We start from the raw sequence: 23,279 nt of genomic DNA, 5'->3' as shown, positions 1-23,279 counted from the left end.
CTCTGCTCAGTCCTTGCTCTCTTTGCTGGCACTACAGCCGAGTTGTTCCTGGCCACTGGAAGAGTGATGTGGGGTGAAAAGTTTTTTTTTCTTCCCAGCTCTCTAGCAATACCATGAGGATGGGAGGAATGTGTCCAGACTTGCCTCACTAGAATCAAAGCAGAGGGTAGGAAAGAAAACAATGTCCTAAGTGCTTGTACCTCACTGTGGTCTTTTTAGGTGCTACTTGGAGAAAATCATGCCTAGACTGCTTCGGGACCAGACCTACAGCCCCCATGCAGGACAGGGGCCCTCTCAGTACAGGTAATACCCTTCCAGTATTATTCCAGTATTAGAAACATGCAGCTAGAACAATCTGTGTCACCTAAACAAAACATTGATTAAAGGATTGAAATGCATTTACCACACATAACCTCCCAATTCCTCTGCAGAGAAGAAAATAACACACATTTCATTGTGTGTTGCATTTCATTGCAGCAAACAAATACATTCAGACACCCCTGCTTTGACCTTTTATATGTCTGGAACAGCTCTTCCACTGCCTGTGGCTGTCTCTCCTAAACAATAGGTAGTTATTTTTTATCTCTGCTTAGCCTCTGCACTTTGTCCACTATGAGGAAGACGCTCCCAAAAAAGTGCTTTAAAGCAAGTTCAAGCACCTGGAAGATGCTACCAGATAGTCCCTAATGCATTACCCCAAAAAACACCTACAGCATCTTTCTTGTGGCTTTTTACTTTTCCTCTGGTGTCCCAGGGGACTACTTTGCAGTTATTTCCACCTAAACTGTTAATGGTATTCCTACTTAATTACTGGGCTATTTATCCACTACATATATAACCAAACCACTCCAGCTGTCAGATTGAATGCAGAATATTTGCTTCCTGATGCTGCTGCTGATCTACTCATTTCAGGACATTGGTTGCTTTAATACCTGTGTGGGTTCTGTATTCCCACTGTGCACATTTTGTTCATGGAAGAGCTGGCATTTATTTTCGTCCCCGAGAAAGGTCATAACTCATGAATCACAGGAATAATTAAGAGAAATTAAAGTGTTTTTCCCATAGCACAGATGGTAAGGGTCCCTAAACTTATTAAAGTATATTATCTATAAAAAATTACATTTTATAAAGCAACTAATAAAACTGTTTTTTAAATAATTTTATTTATTATTACATAAATAATAATAAATAATAATTATTTATTATTAATTTTTATTACAAGAGAAATATTTTTAATATCTATAAAAATGCCATTCATCCCCTGAAAGTATATTTATTAATTTAGGATTTGAGAAATTACTTTCCAAGTGGGTTTTTTGTAATGCCAGAAGACAAAAATGAAACATCAGTTACTAATGGATTGAGATACAATTGAGCTGGAACCAAAGTATGTTTATGTCACATTTCAAAGTTTTCAGACAGATATTGACATCAGTTCAAGCAAATACCAACAGTGATTGTGCAGCTCTCAGTCTTAAAACATACTTGCCAGAAGACAAACAGCAAAAAACTAAGAGGTGAATAAAAAAAAACAAAAAGGAGGTGAATGAAAACAAAAGTACAGAAGCAATGTTTCAGAAGGAAGAAAAATTAGCAGTGTAAGGAAGAACTAGTTCACCATTTTCATCATGTGCTATCTGGGCAATTATGCTGTAATATCTGTTGCATGTATAAAGAATTCAACATGATTAGTCTTTGGCCCTGACCCATAAAAGTGAATGCATTTATTCACTGATTTGAAGTGAAGCAAATGTTTAACATCTTTGCTACAACAAACTTTTTAAGGCAGACCTCAGTTTCAATGACATGAACAAAAATCTTTGCATTTTACTTCAAAAATAAGGAAATTTATTCATCCTGCTGGTAACCACCTTTTGAAGCAATGCCACTTTTATTACTCCCATATTTGTGTTTTTACATTTCCTTTCATTTCCACCTGAGTCACCTGCCTTTTTTTCTGATGAATGTATCTCTGATTCAGGGTTCTTCTATACCTACCAAAGTTTTCACTACATGGGATTTTTAAATGTATCTATTTAAACTTCTGGAAATCTCTTTATAGGGATATTATATTATATACATTTAGTATAGTTTGAGGTAATGCATAATACTGCTTAAAGAAAATACAAATTCCTACAAAGAAATTGTCTTCCCATGGTATCTCAGAGGAAGATGTCTGTGAAACATATTTGTGCCAAAAGTGCATTTTCATATCTAAAACCTGCAGATCACATAAACAATAAATAAAAGAAGACAAATTCTTTTAATTTAAATTCGAAAAAAAAATCCACAGAAAATTAAAAGTCAGAACAAATAATCATCCAAAGAGCTTGGTGGTAAATTTATCTTTGTATTGTCCATACAGATCTTGCTTCTAAATAGCAAGCTGGGGGCTTGGATTTTTTTTTTTTGTTTTGTTGAGTTTCTTGTTGGGTTTGTTGGTTTGTTTGTGTTTCCAGTTTCAGGTGGGATGGTTGGTTGATTGGTTGGTTGGTTGGCTGGTTTTACACAGCTTCAACTAAATACAAAGCACCACTGTCCTTTTACAAAGCATATTACTCTCGTTCAAGGAGAGTCAAAAGAAGATCAATAGTGAGGGGGACCTACCTTTCATTAAAATGGTGCAGGTTGGAAAAGACCTTTGCAGAACGCCTTGTTCAAGTTTCCAACCAAAGCAGGCCGAACAAACATAAACTCAGGACTGCGTCAAGCTTTGAATTAATCCAATAATAAAACAACTCTTCAACACACCCTGAAAACTCCCTTCACTGCTTTAATATTTTCATGGCAATGTTTTCCTAATATCTCACTGGAATATTTTTGCTGCAGAATAGGGCTGTTGCCTGTCATCCTACTACATCTCTGAGAACAGCCTGTCTCTCTCTTATCTGCAGATTGCAGAGAGATTGTTAAGACATTAATACAAGTCTAATATTAGATTTCCCCTTAAGTTTTATGCTGTGTGGAAGAAGTCGCTATCAAAATGGCACCATCAATTTTAAGAATAAATTGGGCAGTAGTAAAATGTAAGAAAGGTGAAACCCACAGCAAGGAAAGATGGAGCTAAAGATAGACCACACAAAGCAGGAAGATATCTTTATATCCAAAAACTAAGCAGCTGAGAAAGGGGCTGTAGAGCCCCTATCTGCTGGGGCACAGTCATCAGAGGTCTGTCAAACAAGAGCAAATGGGAAAGCCCAGACAGCATGTGCCCTCTGCATAGTAGATGACCCTGTTGCAAATGTCTCACAGAAGCTGTGGATTTGAGTCTTGCAAGAGGCGTATGTATCAGTCATGCCCAGAGGAATTAGGTGTTCCACACATGGATTTAAAACCTTCTATCCCCAGAACATATGAAAGTATGCCAGGCATGTTGCAATAAGTTCATTTTCCTGAGTAAAGCTCTTTCATTCAATGAGCATACTATGGCTACTGCAGACATGGTCTCTAACTCTGAGTGTGACCTTTGCCGTGCCAAAGAGTTTTATACCATTATAAAGGTAAAACAGATACCTTCTGAAAATGATGTTGTTTAAACTGTTAAATAATAATTTCTTCTAAGCAGATCAGATTCTTCTGTCCTCTGTGCCACTATAAAAACTCTTCTTACAGCATTTCAAAAGCACATACTCTTTCATTTGTAGGTTTAGATTTTCTTCAAAGGGAACCATCTTATTATCTTCCGTAGAGTCAGAACCTTCTAAAAGTGTCTCATAAAAGTATTTGATAAAGATCTAAAGAGAGAGGAAAGCCTTTGATATATAATGAAATAATTTTGAATCATTCTTCCACATGCAAAAGCAAGACAATGTATCTTTTTAAAGAAGAATAATCTCCTTGGCACACAGCATCAATACAGAGGATCTTTTTCCCATTTGCTGCTGAGCTAAAGTAATAGCAGTGGCATTAGTTTACAAATCAATTACTGATTATTAAAAAAAAAAAAAAAACTAAATTCACCTTTTTGTTTAAAAATTCCCCCCAAAAAACTTAGGATGCAAGTATTGTATTTAAGCAAGGAATATTAGTATTCCCAACACAGAAAAAAATAGAACATCTAACACCAGGAAGAAGATATCAATATGCCACTTTTGATCTGAGAAGAAGAAAAAGTTTAGTTTACAAGAAGCTTATTGTCAAATGGGCTTTTCTAATGCTCGTTTTCACGGACTAGCAGATGGCTCTCAGAAGATTTGAGGTAGGCTTTTGAGGAACTGAGCTGCAGATCAGGGAGCAAGCGTGTTTTCTCCTAGAACACAGCCTGGTAAGATGGGTAGGTCTGTATATTTGATGACACACCACAGACTCTCCAACAGCCCTGAGTGAGCATTCATGCACTTGTATTCTTCAAATCTTATAAGATACCTTAAATTTTGCTTCATTACATAAATTTAAGACTAATATTTGTCATCAATATATTCTACTTTCTATTTCTTCCTTTTTACGTGACTTTTTCTTGTGTTTCTATTCACTTGCTCTCTCTTTCAATACAGTTTATTCCAGTCAATACATGATTATTCCAGCTACTGAATTACACTTTTTCTGGTACAATTTTATTTGGTAAAACACAGTATTTTCTAGTTAATTATGTGATTTGAAATTTGTGATTATTTTCACCATTAGGATAGTCTAAAATTGCGTGTGGGTCCCAAATCACACCAATACATAATACAGCACCAAATTTCAAGAGGTTTTCTCTGAGAGGCCATCTTTGCTAACTGCTCTCTGCATCATCAGGTTTCTTCAAACTATTCTTCCAGTGAATAGGAAAGCACATGAAATTCAGGCAAGTGTTACTGCAGGTCCTGATGCTAGTAAACAAGAATGATGAAGTGCTCACCAAGATAGAAGGCATGAGGTTAAGTGCACAATCTAACCACATTCCTCTTGAGTTGCAACAAATACTTGAAGATTGCTTTTTCTTCTTTTTCAAGCTTGACTCTTTAATTTGTTATCAACCTCTTCACTGCATCTCTCTCTCTCCCTTCCTGATTCTCTCCCTGCCTCTGTGTTGTGCTGACTGGGCACTCTGCTCTGCTCCACACATGATGCCTGCAGAGCAACACTGATTAGAAACATTGATTATGGTGGATGTCAGAGAGAATTCCAATGCAGCATCAATCCTGATCCTGATCCCCACCAAACGGAGGAGAACGACAGGGAAGCTGGAAAAAACCTGACCAAAATTCAGTGACTGCTGGTAACTTCACAATCTTCGCTTATGCCCAAAAACGTCACTGTTTTGAAATTAAGATATTTCTTCATGTTAAAATCTGTGCTATCTCAAATCAGTTTAGAGAGAATGAATGACAGAGAATGGCAGAAAAAAATCTTATGATTTTGAGAGTCCTCGCAGCTAGAAGCTAGTGAGCTGCACTCCCCATTTTTTTTAGGGGAGCTTTAAGGATAGATGTGATCTGTAACCAGGGTTGTGCAGGCTGAAGAGCTCTCCCTGACAGCAGACAGGGCTGGCTCAAGACTTTGCTAGTGAAGCTACAGCAGAATTTGTATTAGTCTCTCTAATTGTATTAGTCTCTGCTAATACAATCTACTGCATCCCCCTGTTACAGGAACTACTTTACTTCTCTACCTGTGGAGAATAATTATTAATGAAGCTGCCCTTTCTGCAACTAACTACCTTCAGGTTTTCAGTGTTTTTACCAGGATATCCTGGATAATGCTCACATAAAATCCCATTACAAGCTGTCTTATCAGTGTAGGACATTACAGAAGGGGTCAGTTACATGATCGAGTTGCCAAAGCATGATGAATTCCCTACCAGCCATGCTACTGTAATAAGCTGTGTGCTGGCTCTTAGCCCACTGCAAGTGTGAGGTAATTTAAATCTCTTCCATTTAAACTTAAGAAAAGGACTTTCACCTTACTTTGCCAAAAGCTAGAAGCAAGCACACAGCCTGGTACTGCAGTTCAGCTGATATGCAGGAACTTGATATTATGTTTGTAATTGTGAGAGAAGTCAATGAACTGACATTTATCATGCACAGGAAGGATGAATTTATTTATCATTCTGTAGTCAAGAGACTACAGAAAAGACTTTTCTGGTTCAGAAAAGAGTGATTCCTTCCCAGCCTCTTCCCTAGACTGACAAAGAACAAGTCCTACTGCCAATATCCATGAATTTGCAGGGACACAGCACCAAGACCCTTAATTTTTACTTTTCTTCAGCTCCAGGAGGAAAGAAAGGATGCATTGCACCAAGCAGTAGGAGGGAAAGTGAATAAAAGCAAGACATAATTTGGGAGTTTTCTTGTTTATTGTCCTGGAGGTATAGTTAAAATTGTAGGTTCACTTTATTTTAAAAAATGTTGATTTTAAAATGCAATACCATAACTAGGGCCTAATGTACACATTATGTTATAAAATAAGGACTAGTTCAGTACTGAAACCAATGTTTCAATATGAGAGACCTCCAATTAATCTTTTGCGGTTTTACTTCTTCTGGCTTCCTCCTCTTTTACATTTTGCTTCACTTCTGTACATAAGAAAAACTCAATTAATTGGTGATTCAACAGGGGACTAATTTTTTAACAAGCAGAAGTTTTGAACTCAGCTATGATGAAATTTCTTCTAGTTTACTAGATGTTAATATGCATGCCATGCCACTAGAGATTGCCTCTCAACCTTCCCAAAATATTTCTCCTCCTCCATTTTTAAGAACTAGGAAACCAAGGAAAGAACCTAAAAAACCAACTGGAAAAACAAAACAAAATAAAACAATGAACAAAACTAAAAAAAAAAAGCAAAACCAAAAACCAACCTAATTCAAATCAGTAACAGGGAGACATAAAATTCCAGCCAAGTCATGCATTTCAAGAAAGGTCTTCTTTCCTCCATCTCTTTGACTCTCTCATTAAAATAATCAACCACCTAGCTTCACAAACAATAGTGAAGATGTGCTACAGGAACAAAATCACAGAATAAAAATCAACCTTTGGACAAAAGAGACTCAGAAGTGGTCCAAGGCCACGCTGAACTTCAGCTACAGTACCCCAACCCCATTGTGAAGCATCGTTCAACTATTTCAGGTGTCCATTTCAGAAAGAAATTCATGAATTGCAAATAAACTTGTACTTAGAGATTAAACCTTCTGTTCACCAGAAGTCAGAGTTCTGGCAAACAAAGAACTTCCAGAGAGCAAGGGGAAATCTAGGTTCCTGCTGCTTTTCACCTCATTATACTCTCTGTGGGTTTGTGCAGTTAGTTTAAATGTGTGTAAAGGGTGGGTATGGGACTGTTCATGTTAGCAGACTTTTGCAATCCTTTCCCTTTTTTGTGAGGAAAACTTCATCTGAAAGAGGAGAAAATGGAGCAATGAGAGCTAAAGAATAACAGTGGGAAAGAGGAGGAGAGAAGAAAAAGCTAGGAAAGCAAAGTAAAGCCAGAAAATCCTGCCACAAAGAGGGTAAAAAAATAATTGCCACAACCTCCTGGAGAAAACTGGCAAAGCGCTGAGGTGCAGCACAAGAGTAGAAAGAGAAGACTGGAAAAAATTACTGAGTGAATAGAGCAAGGAGAGAGTGTGCAAAGGAGAGTAATAGAGTATGCCCTTTAACTGTACATCTCCAATTCCCTCACATGAAGAGATAACCATTATTACTAGCCAAAGATAGGAAGCAAAAGCTCAAAGGATAAGATATTTGAGGAAAAAAATAAGAGAGTAGATTAACTAAGATGTTGGGATATGCAAGATAAAGGAAGGACATAGGAAAGACTGCAGGGAAGAATGAAGCATAGGAAAGAGAATGCAGCAATAAAAGAAGAAATTAAAAAGGGCAGGAAAAGGACTGAGCAGAAATGGATAGGAGAGTGGGCAGAGACAGACACAGAGAAGAGCAGCAGAATGAACAGGAAGGAGCAAAATCAAATTTAAAGTGAGGTGAAAGGGACAGCCTCTCAGAAACTTTATAGTGGATCATTTATTTCAGTCATTTTCTGATCAAGATCTAGGGCAACACACCACAGTGCCTTGAAGACAGACATCAATAAATGGAGTGAAAAAAGAGGAACCAAAGTTTCCATAATGCCCAGGGAGCAACAGGCCAGATATATGATACATTTTAGGTATAACAGCCATGTAGACTTTATGCCAGATCATATTGCCAGCAAAGAATGCTTTGCTTTAAAACATGCAGACTTCCAACAGGGTAAACCACGCATTCACTTACTCCTGGACATCACATCAGACACCCTGGAATGCCACTTCAGGATGCAAAGAAAACTGAATATCAGCTCCCTTCTTATAAATAAAAATGTAGCAGGTGCAGCGTTCTTTCACACACTGATCAGACCTGGCTCCTAGCTAGCTGAACAGACAGACTGGGCTTGCTCCAAATCCACAGGGTCTTCTTCAAACAGAAAAAAACCTATTTGTGTGGCATGCTAAATCCCTCACGTCTCAAGCTCTCTGATCTAATTGTGCAGCTCAGTTACAGTCTCAGGTAGTAGAAAAGAGTGTAATCTTTAATTTGAGTTTACTGAGTTCTGAAACATTAAAGCCTTTCCTTTACATCAGTTTCAAAACTCTCTGTGCACTGTATTTTTTCTACTTTGTGTCCACAGAAGTCTTTCTCTAAAAGAAGACTAATCAATCAGTTTACTGCTTTGCCCAGTGTTTGGATTATCTCATCATCATTATTTTTTAACCTTGTCTGACCATATTTTTACTTTAGATTAGAACATCAAAAACTCCTCCCCCCAACTCCCTGTCCCCACAAATCCAATTTGAACTGTTTCAGAGACTTTCATTTGTTTTTCCTTTCCCAAGGAGAGAATTAGTGTAAAACAAGGAGGAAGTGAAGAGGCTATGTAGTATTTGAGAAAATGAGCAAGAGATCAAGAGGTTACTCCCAGAGATGGTACAATCCCAGGAGTCTCAAACCTCCACGGTAGTGGAATGCTCAGGCAGTCAAGGATCTGTTGAACATGAGGGCTAGAAGCTGGCCACTGCCCATACTGGGAGCAAGACAGAAACTTGACAATGGCAAGTAGGACTGGCACATTTTATAGCAGATATGAGGCCCTGGAACTAGAAGGACAGGTAAGGTGGATGAGGGTCCTTGACACTATGCTGGATTTCTCCCCAGCCAGCTCTCAGCACTGGGCCAAAAGTGGGCTGTTTCCAGAAAGCCCAGTCCAAGATATAGCTGTAGGGCTTGTATCTTTATGGCAAAAGTTTTTAATCATCGAGAGGCGCAGCAAGGACAAGGGAGAGCTCTTTAGTATGGTTTCTAAAAGGATTTATTCTACAGAAGCATCAGGGACTAAAGACACAGAACATAGCTGTGTGGGGCTTTTAAATGGGGGAGGGGAGAAACCAGCTGCTAACTGGAGGTATCCTGGGGAGGGGCAAAAGGCAGGGTTCACAAAAGCATCTTCCAGTGAGGAAAGTGGTGGGGGATGGGGGCGGGGGGGGGGAGGGGAGGGGGGGGCAGGGAGGGTATAATTTGGACCAAACCATCCAAACCATTATCTTGGGCAGTAACAGAACACGCCATTAGGAGTAAAAGCACACTGCAACAGGTTCTTCTAGGATAAAGGGCCCACTTAGGGGAACATGATCTCACCCCTCCTTCACAAACTGTTAGGAGCAAATGAAGGGGAGTAGTCAGAGGTGGCTCCCTTCCAGTGGAAGAGAGGGCCCAATATGCAAACCAGACCCAGCCAACAGGAAAACCTTCTCCCTTCCTGGGGCTCTGGTAAGAGGTTCTGCTAGAAAGCTCTCCAGTCTAGTAAGGCCCTCTGATTTTTATCCATTATTAGTTCTTCAAGTCAGTGGTGATAAGATAACAAAGAGAAGTCCAAGGGCAACCAAACTGGAAATCAGCACCTTAGGATGATTGATTGGAGGATCAGACAAGCACAGGTAGTGCTTTCCTTTATTGTTCCAGTAGTAAGAAATAATGTTGAAAGGAACAGGTAGATCCATCAGGTCAATGCTTGGCTCTGAGCCAACTAGGAGAGGTACCTTCCTTGGTTTGTGGCTGGTTAAGACACAGGCCCTCATGTGTGAAGATTGGTGGGCACCTAGACCGCAGCAACCATGAAGCAATCAAGTTTAAAATCTCTGTTGTCGTGTTGCAATTCTTGGGACTGTCCTGTACCAGGTCAGGAGCTGGACACTGATGATCCTTGTGGTTCCCTTCCAATGCAGGGTATTCAATGATTCCATAACAAATAAATAAATTACATATATATACACATATACATATGTACATATGTGTGTGTATATATATACATATATATGCATATATATATATGTATATCTACACAATGCACTTATATAACTGTAATATATATTATATATTATACATTACACAAAATATATCTATGTACAACACATGTATATTTTATGTTTCAGAGCAGGACAATGGATGCCATGAAGGGCTTGAAGCACAAGTCTTGTGAGGAACAGCTGAGGGAGCTGGGGTTATTTAACCTGGAGAAAAGAAGAGTCAGGGGAAACCTTTTCACTCTCTATAGCTGCCTGAAAGGAGGTTGTACTGAGGTGGGTGTGAGTCTCTTCTACCAGGTAATATGAAACAAGGTCAAGAGGAAATGGCCTCAAGTTTTGTCATAGAATTTCAGATTATATATTAGGAAAAAATTCTTAATTGAAAGGGTTATCAAGTATTGTAACTGACTTCCCAGGGAGGTGGTGAAGCTGGCATCCCTAAAGTATTCAAGAAACATGTGGATACGGCACTTGAGGACATGATGTAGTGGTGATGGGGCTAGGTTGTTGTTTGAACTTTAGGATCTAAGAGGTCTTTTCCAACCTTAACCTTTTCATGATTCTATAGAACTGACCACATGCATTTATGAATTACTCCTCAGGTAGTTACATTGCCACTCTTGCACACCTTCCTTGGGGACAGTTGCACTGGATAATCTGATGATCTGAGAACCCACCACCACCAGGCCAAGAGGCACAGGATTTTTGGGGACACTTCATTAAAATTCCCCGGAGTTCCAAAACTGTGCTTTGAAGTTGAGCAGTAGGAACTTGTTTGAGTTAAAGGGAGATCAAAGTAGCTGTTCCCATATTAGAAGTAAACAAAGCCTTTTTTTTTTTTAATTTTAGAGATTTTATGGAGTGAAACCTCTCTCCAAAAGGCAGGAGTGTGGACAAAGTTTTTCCATGTTCCATTCACCATTTCTGCATGTCATATCGTTAAGAAACTTTTAATCAACTTGCTTTATTTCCAGTCATCAGCTTTAGTGTCACAAACCTCCCCTGACATTTACCAGTTATTGATCTTCTTTCCAGATCTGCTCCAAGAGTGAGGGCATGACAGATTTGCTTTACACAGAGCAAAGTCAAACCTAATGTTGCACACGTGTTGCTGCCATGGTATTCAGGCCATGTTATGGGGCTCCTTTGTGGATTACAGCACTCTAGCCCTTACACCCTAAGAAAATTGAAATAAATGAGCTAACTAAAAGACAATTTTTTCAGCCTCTGACTAGATTATTTCCTTAACTAACCCCTCCTATTCTCCTTTGTTGTGTCAGTCTTGGCAGAGGTAGAAATCCAATTTATATTTATCATGCTGGTATCTGTCCAGCAGTTTGCATCTCTCTCACTCCCTCCAAAAGTCTGATGTTTGTACACAGGAAGAAAAGAGATGGAAACTCTTGGGAACTGAACACTTTTATCCTTACAGCAACATCCATTTTCTGCAGAAGGGAATTTGTGCCCATTCTGTGACCATTCCTGTTCTTAGGTCAACACATTGGGAAAAACATTCTGTCCTTGAAGATGAGCCTTGAAGAGGCTCTGGAACTGAGCCCTTGAAGTTGGGAGCACGCTCTCCTGCCCTTCTCACTGCTGTTCCTGCAGTGGCAGGCCCTGCCACACAGCCAGGGCTGATGTAAAAAGGGAGATGACTTTGGACACAGGCTCTCCACCAGAGCCCTAGAGGAGAGCGGTGGTGAACAGAAATTGCATGTATCTGGCTAGCTTAAGCTCTCTTCCAAGGACTTTTTCACCTGGTCAAAGGCAGTTCCTTGAATTATATTTTTTAATAAGTTCAGCAGGATCATCTCTTCAAAGGAGGCACAACTCCCATCTAATCACAAAACACACGGCTTTTTGTGGCTTGATTTTAACTGTCCAGAAGAAGCCCAGGATTGTTCACAGCTGGGGCCTGTGATGAAGGTGATAATATTAATTAGCTTCACCCTAAAGAGCATGAGTAGGCTCAATTAACTTGCACTTGAAATCCCTTTAAAAATTCTCACATAAAAGTAATGGTGTTCTCAACCAGTTATTCCAATTTAATTACATTCTTCTTATTGTTCTTATGTTTATCTTTTGCAAAAAAAAAAAAAAAAACCAAAAAAACCAAAACCTAATGAAATGGATCCTGTAATTTTTGAATTCCCAAGAAATTTCTGAAGATCTGTACATCACAGATGATATGAAGCCTAAAAAAATTAAAATAAAATCAATGAAATATTGAAAAAAAAGACAAAAACCCTAGGTCTATATAATTGAATCAATCATCCAGAAAACATAAAAACCAAAAGATGTCAAGTATTTAAAAAACACTCAATTTGTTTTTGTTGGTTTTTTGTTTTAGTTTGGTTTGGTTGGTTGGTTGTGCATACTAATCTACTCAGTAAACCACAGTTTGACAAATATTCTGTTGCTAAACAAGATAATAAAATAACAAGAGGGTAATTCACATTTCTACAGTAGTGATTTTTAAAAAGATCTATTAAATGGTGAAATAATCTATGTCCACAGGCTGGAAAAATATCAGTCTCACCCAGCTGGACCAAAAATTACAAAAGGCAGAATACGAGCTGTTCATCTCCTTTAATTATCTGTAACAGTTCCCTACTTCATTATGTTAGCTAAATGACTACCTGGACTTAAATACTGCTTACATAATGAGAAAGTTGGAGAAGACCCTGATGAAAATACAGAGCACAAACACATTTTCAAAGCTGTAGCAAAAATGAGACACTGATACCAAGTTTACAGCTGGTTTTGAACACCTCTCTGGCAATACAAGGCTGCTTAGCTTGCTCCCCACTTAACACATGCAAATATAGACATATGCAGAGAAGAGTGCATTTTTAATTTTTAAATACAGAGGTGGGGATTCATTCGTGTCTTATCACACATTCCTCATTCACAGGAGCAGTAGTCTATGGGAAATATCAAAGCAATAAACAAGTCACAGTGTTCCCACTGAACAGCTTAGCTTCACCTTCAGTAGTCTTCCTAAGGACAGAGCTGAGGAAAAGGATTAGCTGCAGACATCAAAAGGATGAGGTATATCTTTGAAATCCCTTCACAGTCCAGTATTTTGTTTATGACCAAAGCCCCTGAGCTGCATGTGAAAGGCAGTTTCCATGGATATTTAAATGACACTTTTATCAGGCATATCAGAACACCATACTTTGATATTTCAAAGACTTGCAAGGTCACCTTTGAGCCATCCTCAAATTCATTTCTGTCAAGCAATCAACATTTCTTGTAAGCAGCAAACACTGCTTGTGGCTTGTCAGTGTGACCAAATTGGAAAAGAATTGAAACTGTGGAGTATTGAAGCAGAGAAGATTAACCACACCAGCAACCTGTGACAGAAAACCAAACACCTTTGCTATCTGTTCTTTCCTTACCTCCTGCTCCTCCACGCTGCTTTGTTCTCCCTACACTGCAGAACAAGCCACAGGTATTTTTGTGATGTGTGATGATTCGTCTCTGAACTGGAGCAAAAGACCAAAGCATTAGCTCTGCAAACATGTCCATTTACCTGTCCTATGCTGATGTGCCACTGAAATAAATAGGATTGCTCACTTTGTAAGTCAGACATGTTTGATGAATTGATCCTTTTATTTGTGCGTGACATATTTTATGGGAGAATAATTTCAAGGCTGGCAAATTATGAAATCTTGGGACTCCGGTTCAAGTTGTCTGTCATCACACGCAAAAAAAAGAAAATCTTCTGTAGTAAAAGCTGAAATAAAATTATTGGGAAGAAATTAACAGCAATGAAAATGATTTTTAAATTAATGCTTCAATTTTGAAATAGCTATTATAAACATTTGTGCTTGCTATGGCTTGCAGTTAAATTTTAAAAATAGCACTTAAATATGCATGTTAATAGCATCCAGAAGGCATTTCTTTCAAGCCTGTTTGGGCTGTTGAAGGCTTTAATTTAACCACAGCATTCATTTATGTCTAGCAGTTAGAATTTTCTTTTAAGCTCAAAGGAGCTGGGAGTTGTAACTATGATCTAATTGGTAAGGAATGAAGAATGTTTTTCATGTTTTATAGACAGCATGAATCCTGATCATTTTACTGCAGTAAATTATAGAGTGTTCTGCTCACTGTGTCTCCCTCTGGAAGTATGGGCCTATATCTCATTAAACTATAAAAATAACTTGCAGTGTTCGGCACTCCTCGAAAGCTATCCTGCCAAGGTATGTTATTTTTATACCACTAATGCATGCCAGAGAGTCAGTCCAGAGAAAGTTAGGTTTTTTACAGCCTGGAACTAAATTAATTTATAGCTACATCCACATGTCAGAGGGGACACATAAGGAACCTAAACTGCCATAGAAAACAATAATTTATTATTGATTTTCAGCTCCTTTTTAAAAGCAGCTGCAATTTATTGGCTTTTCAGTTCTTTCCTCTCTGGTACAAATGATCTAAACAATGCTAGCAATGAAGCAAAGCAGCTCCTGTGGGTATGGCAAATGACATAGAAGTCAGATATGCTTTACGTCTTTTTGGCTTAAGACAAATGGTCCATCACTAAAATGAGAAAAAAAAAAAAAAAAGATCAGAGGTGGAATGTAATGCTTTTTTGCATTTTAAATTTTCTTTTCTTTTTTAAGGTGTGTGTGATTATGAAAGATATCTCGTTACATTAATTGTTTGACTTTAAAATACGAGCAAGCATTTCACACACTTTTGAAGTTATATATATTGTCATTGGTTGTACATCTGAGCTGAATTTAGCTGCAGTAGAGGCAGTATGCCACAAATTATAAATTACATATGCTTAATCCTATGGTAATACCTGGGGTTTGTGTTTAAAAAAAATAAAGCTGAAAGGCAGATGTTACAGAATTGCTACTGCAGCCACTGGAGTCTAAATTGCCATCCCTTCAAATCAAGGGTAGAGTGGATTGGAAAAGAAAAAAAGTAACTCAAGAGCCAAGGTAGGAATGAGCACAGCACTAGGAGCACTCTTCAAGGAGCGCAGCAGTAAGATAAGAACAGTAATCTCTTTTCTCCCAGCAGCACAGTGATTAACCACAGATATCCCCTTTCAAAGCAAAATAGTCTACAAAATTGTTCTCATCTTAGGAGTATACTGGAGCACACTAAAAATTACAGCAATAATTTTGAAAACACAGGCTTATTTGTTATTTCTTCTTTCTGTGGAGGAAAAAAAATTACTCAGTTGCTAGGTAATTCAGCTCAAGTTAGTTCTTCTGTACAAGGTTTTGTTGCCAATGCCATAGTTCCTTCCCTGAACAGTCTCAGCTCCAAGGGCCTGGCCTGGCTTCTTGGCCACGGTCCTTCTTTGAGCAGCATTTTCTTCTCAGAGAATGAACAGCCAGTATCCCAAGAGAGGAAAACAGGCAAATGTCACAGACTTACATGTGAAATCCTTTGCGCTTTGCTCTTTGGTGATTACTGGCATCATACCCTTCCTTGGCACTGCAGGTTGCAGCAGGAATTGGTCCCTTTGGAAATAACTCTCAGAGCTAAAAGGCATTCATCTTTTACCCCAAGATCCGACCATGACTGACAAAGAACACAAGGGAAGGAAGGTCCTCCAGTGACACCAGACAGGAAGCCAGATTCAAAGTAAGTCATTTCATTCTCAGGTCATGAGTTTCAACACACAGGCTCCTGGACCAGATTTCCATGCATATCCTTGCAAAACAAACCAAAGATGAGAAGAGTAAACAAAAAATGACAAAAACTCTCTCATGTCTGCCAACACCATCCATTTCACACACAGAAATGGAAAAGTTCTGAAGTGAAAAGCAAAGAATGATAAAATTATTACTTTGCAGGAATATTTATACCCAGAAAGAGTGATGGAAACATGGAAGTAGAATCAGAGATGGTGCTGAATGACAAAGATCCTGACTTATTAGATGCAACAGAATATGCCTGGAGTAGTTGCCTCCCAGTTAGGTTTGTTAAATCTACTTTTGGAAAAAAATACCAAAATAAGCAGAAAGGTCTAACTGCCACCCTACCTATTTTATAGAGCTGTTAGGATCACTGTGAGAAGTCTTCCTTCAAAAACAGAAGGACTAGGAATAAAGATATAGAGTCAAAGGCATTTGTTACTGCCCAAAGGCTCATGAAAAAGCTCCTAGGGCAATGTGCAGGCTGCACTCGCTTACCAGCCACTGTGCTACAGGACAAATTTCCCTACCTGCCCTACTAGATGGAATTACTGACTGAGAATCAACCCCCCCTCTGCTTCTCTCTCTGATCTGGTCTGTAACAAAGCATACAGAGAACTCTGTGCATAATCCTCTTTAATCTACAAAACCCCCCCAACCAACGAATTACCTAACCAAGTAAAAACAAATAGACAAACAAAAACCAAACAAAGCCCCAAGCAAACAAAAACCAACCAAACACCAAAACTGGGCAACAAAGGAGAATGGAGAAGGAGAAACACACTGAGATAACAGTTTTGTGGTGTGTAAATAGCTGGATTTTCACTAATTGCTGTATGATTCAGCTATAAGAGAAGCTGATCAGAAATTTTACCCTTTGGAGCTAAAAATTAGTCCAGACTTCAGGAAATTGTGGGGTAGAGAGGAAGAACATCATTAGGAGATGTATTCAAGCACGGTGCATGGGTTCAAACCAGCCTGTAAAGTATCTCAGTTCAAAAAGAAGTTAAAAGTAGCATCCTGCATGGGGTAGAGCTCGGGCAGCAGCTGACACACATTCAACCACAGAGCCACAGATATACATTTTCTCAAGATAGGTTTCAGACTGCTAACACAGCTCTCTCTCATCCCAAAGACACGCAAAAAATACACCCTTAAAATTGTCAAATTCATGAAAATTTGTGACTGTTTGAATCCCAAATATAAATTGATTTACAGGAGTGCCAACCAACCACATATAAAATTTAAAGATGACTGTAATTACCTGAAGCACAGAAGTACCAATATAAGAAATTAGAAAGTATTATAAATTTTTAGAAAATTGATTAATATTGTCTCAGCATTACCAAATATAACCATTAAGTATGATCCCATGTAATTATGGTTTACAGAACTGCAATTTACTCACATTTGAAAGGGTAAAGGTACAGTACCTCATAAAAAATATACAGATATTGCCACTCAAATATTTTCAGTGCTCTAACTCCAAAAGTATTTTGTATTTAATTTTGTTTAAGTCTTTGTGTTTGTAATCTGTCTGAAAATTCAGTGTGAGTGAGGCTGAAATAAGTCCTGTTCCAGCTGAGTTAAATGCCTGTTGAATTTTAATGAGACAAATTGTCTCTTTTAATGTGTTTTCGTAAAAACCGATTATATTAAAGTATGCTAAAATTGAATTATATATTAGCTATTATTTAGAGCTACTAGTTATGTTATTAACTTTAGATTCTTGCATAAACACGACAAATTATAAATATTTTAAGTAATGTCATTCAGAGTAGAAAAAGGTAAATTACATAAAATTGACTCCTTTGTGTTATTTGAAAGTGGAAGTTGGGGATATGTCATTTCATACACACACGCACACACTTTTTATTTAACATTTTTCCTCTTGTTCTGTGCAGATGAACCTGATACTCAAGAAGCAAGGCCAAACCCTTGGAAAGTCATCTCCATAAAAGACAAATCGTTATTTTTACATACATTATCATTGTTAAAGATCAGTTTTTCACATCTCCAAAGTTCTCCCCAGTGGGCAGTAGTCCATCTTACTGAACTACCTACCCATAATTCAGCCCAATTTCATGCAATTGTCTTTCTATGCTAGTGAAAGTCTATCACTGTACTGCAATGGAGACTATTTTCCATCGCCTCCAGGGAGACAGATAATTTTGTTGCCTGCCTCCATTCCATTCATCTTCTACTAAATAAAGAAGGGATTGCCTTTTCCCTAATGCCGCCGGCTTTCAGAAATCCAAACATCCATTCAGGGGAAAGCACCAAATTAGTACAAATTAGTACAAATGCCTGAGTAGAAAGCTTTTCATTCCCATGCAAGCTCAAAATCAGCCTTCACGACTGTAACTACTGACAGCTTCTTCAGCCACAGGACTATGTCTCCAGAAGCCAAATTCTATTATTTAAGTCTTGTGAGAAATATCCGTGGCCAGAGTGAAACTGAACTGATGTTCTTCAAGGAACTCATCTTTTCTGATGGATGCACCCCAGTTTACATAAAAATGAATGCTAAAATGAGGCTGTTCAAGATCTCCTTTTATTTTCTAATACTCAAAATATAATTTAATTCACTGCAGAATAGGGAAGTATTCCAACTCAGGTCATTTTGAGGCTTTTAAGGAATCATTATTAACCACTGCCACAGAATAAACAGTCTGATTAGATTTATTCATATTTCCAAGTTATTCAATTCTGTTTTGACATACTGGTTTGACATGGAAAAGTTTGATCAATAGCAATAGAGAAAAACAAATTAGTTGCAGGAACTGATTTGAAATACTCTTTCTAAACATTAGATAAGCTCTTTTTCTAGATCTAAGTCCACAATTCTCAGGAAAAATCAACAGAGAAGATAACTGGATGTTTTTTTACACAAATAAATAATCTGTAAAATATTTGAAGCTTTTGACCTTTATTCAGTCATGGGCCATAAAAGATCTAATTAAAATGATGTATGCTCTCTTATTTCCATTTACACCACTGGAATAGACAAAAATGCTTGTTGTGAAGGATGCTTACACTGAAAGATTGCAAAGACTAAATCCATGTTATTGTACAAACAATTAAAAAATTAAAGCAAAAATTTATCAAGCTCAAAATGAAGTTTGTGTCTATGTGAATGTATCCATGGACAGCAGAAAAACAAAAATAGAACTAATAGAATTTATAAGCATTGGGTTAATTTCAACATTTTCTGCAAAAGGCCGTGATTTAGTGACCAGCAGTGCTGTTTTCCAGCAAAAGCTGATGCATTATAGCTTCTAGCAGGTTCTGGAAACTCAGAACAGGATTTTACTACTTCCTTCACACCACATTCAGTAGGGAATAAAAGATTTAATTCTGAAGTAAAAGAAATCACACTGCAAGTTTAGCCAAGCAAGATGATTATAGGTGCATAGTCAATACTTAGGCTCTTTCAGTGGAAGACAGTATTTCTGTAGAACTCATAACATGTATTTGGCATCAGAACATCTGCACCTGGCTACCAGAAGAAACAAATAAATTTTTTTTGTGTGTGCATTGATCTATCAACAATATGTATTCATTTTTCCATATAGCATATCAATAAGGAACAGGTTCAGTTACTCTCTGTTCATTTCCTCTCTTTTGTGTCAGAACAGTGACACAATATTAATTTTAAGCAGCTACACCTAATTTTTCTGTCACTCAAGTAACTGTGCTGTCCAATGACATGAAATAAACAAGGGTCCTACATCTTTACGACTGCCTCTAATGAAACCACTTTCCAAAAACATGGCTAAATGGATAGGCAGTGCAGAAGATTAAATCAGCTGACTGAGGGCCTGCTGGCTGACATTGCAAAATCAAGTGTCCCTCATTGAAATTCCCTGCCCGCAGTCCCTTTGCATTTATAACTGTGGGAAATCAGCTCTGCCACCTGAGCTGGCCTCAGCTGCCACGGCGTCACATGAAGATAGATGTGATCACTTACAGAGGTACAATAGGGAGCACTCTTCTGATCTGCTTTCATCTCGCTCCCTGATCTCAGATCAAAGCAGGGAGGCAAACAGAGCAAGGGCATGTCTACACGGGGACATTACATCAATCTAGTTTGTTCACTCTAAGTGCACCAATTTAAATACATCTCATTGAAAGGCTTATGCCCCGGTTTGTCGGGCCAGCTTGAAATATTTTCCTTATTAATCATAACACCCAAACAACTCTGTACTTGTCTGAAAAAACTGCCCCAGCTTCCTAGCCAGTATTTCATGTCTCAGTGCTTGCAGCTGTGATTTTTTTTTTTTGCTGTGCTGTAGGAGGCCTCTTTGAAATTAAAGAAATTTGTGGGCGGGTGAGGAAAACAAGTCAAATGAATGCACTCCTTGAAAACTTTCCTGGTGTCCATTAACATCATCAAAAACATTACTCATCTGCTGACATGCAGAATCAATGACCCATTGCTAAACATCGTAATTTTTGTAATATGAGCTGAGAAGCACATACATATTTGCCATAGCTCTGCTGTGCAGAATTTCCCTTTTTGCAGAAACAAATGAGTGTCAGTAAAACTTCAGTACTGACAGCCCTTCTGCCTTCCTCATGTGAAAAAAAAAAAAAAAAAGCAGAAATCATCTGTACAGCAAGCCACAAGGAGCTGCAGCTTCACATGGCTGTGGAGCTTTTCTTCAGATCACAGGAACACTGTACTCCCAGGGGTAGAAGTTCAGCACCTACAGCCATGCATGAGTTAATTCCTTTGGTGTTGGTAGATCAGCTATCAGGAGTCCTGTTCTGGAGCTTTTCCAGATCACCTGGAGAGTGTTGTCCTGTTTGAGGTCCCTCTTTAGATGCAGCTTTTCTCTTCTGCTACTTAGAGGACTGTCAGACCACAAGGGAGAAGCCAGAGGGCAGAAATAAGTGTTCCAGAGAGTTACCTGATCCTAAAAGATTAAGACATACAAGTCTGCCTGAACACAGGAAAGCAAATTCCAGAAACATTTGGCAACTTAAATGAATTTTTTTTTTCCTGCCATACCAGACTGGCAGTTGCTGCAAAAGATTTTTTAGCATATGAGTATCCAAGGGAAGTCAATTTCATTACAAGAGTTCTAATCACATTCAGCACATCTGAAATCTGTCTCTGAAAATTAAGGAGTTTAAGAACAGAATAATGAGCTGTCATTACAAGAAAACTCTAGAAGAAACTCAAGTTATGAGTTTAAGGTGAAGTGATTTTTTTCATGTCTGCTAATGAACAATCTAAAATAAATCCAATTAAGGAGCCATAAAAGTTTTTAATTACATCCATATTTTTCTTAAAATATTGTATTTTCCTACAGGCTATGAAAATGCATCATATCAGCTACTTAATGCATGCAAGGTTTTTAAATAAAAATAAATCAATCTGCCAGCTGACCAGGAGAGCAGCAAATTTCTGGTGTCTGCTGCTGAAAACACACATTCAGTCTCTGAAACTTCCTGGCTGCATTTGGGAATCTGTGGGGGCAGAGATGATTTTACACCATGCATAGTATAACCCCAAATATAGCAGGTATCCAATTCAAGACACTTATTTTCTCTTTCCCATTTAATAGCTTCAAACCTGTTCTCCACGGATAATGAGTGACATTAAATGGCACAACAATTACAGCTACGTGTCTCTTCAATGTCAACCTGCATCCCACATCTGTCTGAGTGTGAGCAATAGTTGATCTGGAGCTGGACTGGCACAAAATTGCTGCCAGACAGTCAGTAATGAAAATATTCTTACTGGATTCTTCCAACTGCTTGAGACAGCAAGTGTCCCTAAATGCACATTTTAATAAAAGTCATTACAAGCTTCAATATATGTATACATGTTTCCACAACATGCCATAAAAAGAATTTGTGATATTTTCAAAGAGACAAATCAAATGGCTAGAGGAAAAATTTATTACATCATATTTATGATGAAAAAAAAAACCACCACAAAACAAACAAAAAAAAAAGCTGAAAAGTTATAACCAATTAAAGCAGCCAGTTATCATCTTTTATATGCATTATAACTAATTTAAATATAGAATTAAGTCAAGGAAAACATTACCAGAGAGGAATGTTTTCACAGTAAAAGGTGTCCTACCAGCTTAGTGTTATTTATACTTACTATATTCTTGCCTCTTTTTTTTTTATCTTTGTCTTTTTTTTATCTTTGTCTTTTTTAATACTTAGATGTAGATATTATGGTCCCAAAAGAACTTTAATCTTCAACTCTTAGCAATATCTGCAAGCCAAATAGAAAGTAAGTAAACAAACAAAACCATTTTGATTTTTAAGACTTGCATGCCAGGAGTCACTTCAACTTCTACCACAAGCTGGAACATGATCCATTTCACATGCAAAAGTGCATTCACAGAGCACATCAAAATTTAAATATGTCATGCAGGTATCAACAGGCATATGAGAATTGCCTGAGTAAAAATAAAAAAATCAAAGTTTTATCAAATGTTTGATTGTGTCAGCCTGTATTATGTTGTTGGACATAACCTTATCTGACACACAATAAGCCTGTGTGGAAAACTTCACCAGTAAAAAGTGGTGTTGTGATAAATGGGGAGAATAGGAAAGTGAACAGCCAGAAAGACAGATCTTTGAAGAGCTGCAGTTAGTTTTTCTATGTGCAAGAAAAAAAATCTTCATATCACTTAGCAATTTGCTCCTTTCAGTTCTTCTGACAATCTATGGAGAAGCTACATAAAGCATTTTCCAATCCTATTCAGATCTCCCTAGGTAATCTTCATTGCATATAAATAACATTATCACAGATTCTAAACAGAGGACACAAATTTCTGGTCAATAGAATATTGCATTATGCAATACAGAGAGCAGGGAAACCTTTGTCAGGGTAAACTATCAATAATTCTCCATTAATATCTTCAAAAGAGGTGGGTCTAGTTCATCTTCACATGGTTATGGACCACAGCTCATGTAATTTATCTTATCAGAACTTTTCCTTTCCCACGGACACCAAATCAAGGAAATCTGGGCTAAAAGTAATCTAGAAGCTAACTTGCCTATGAGAAAAATTCTTGTGAATGCCAGAAGGTGGAGTTTGTACTAAAAATAAAATAGCATAAATAATCCCAACATAATAACCCATATAGAAAGATTGCTTCTCTCAAAACAGAACAATCTCCAAGTGGCCACTGCCTTAGAAAGAGCAATAGACTCATGGCCTTTATGAACTGAATGCATAAAAGTGTTTGTGATGTTCATATACACAAACACAGCTATTTTGTGCCATCACTATAAAAGTTACTCAGTTGGCTTTTTATAATGTTTCAATAGAAGAAAAAGCAGAGACTGCTAGAGAAAAACAGATATGCTTTCATCCTTCTTTGAGACCATAGAGT

This window comes from Haemorhous mexicanus, chromosome Z, assembly GCF_027477595.1.
Source record: "Haemorhous mexicanus isolate bHaeMex1 chromosome Z, bHaeMex1.pri, whole genome shotgun sequence".
NCBI lineage: Eukaryota > Metazoa > Chordata > Aves > Passeriformes > Fringillidae > Haemorhous > Haemorhous mexicanus.
The sequence above is the reverse complement of the archived record's forward strand: the minus strand, read 5'-3'. Positions refer to the sequence as shown.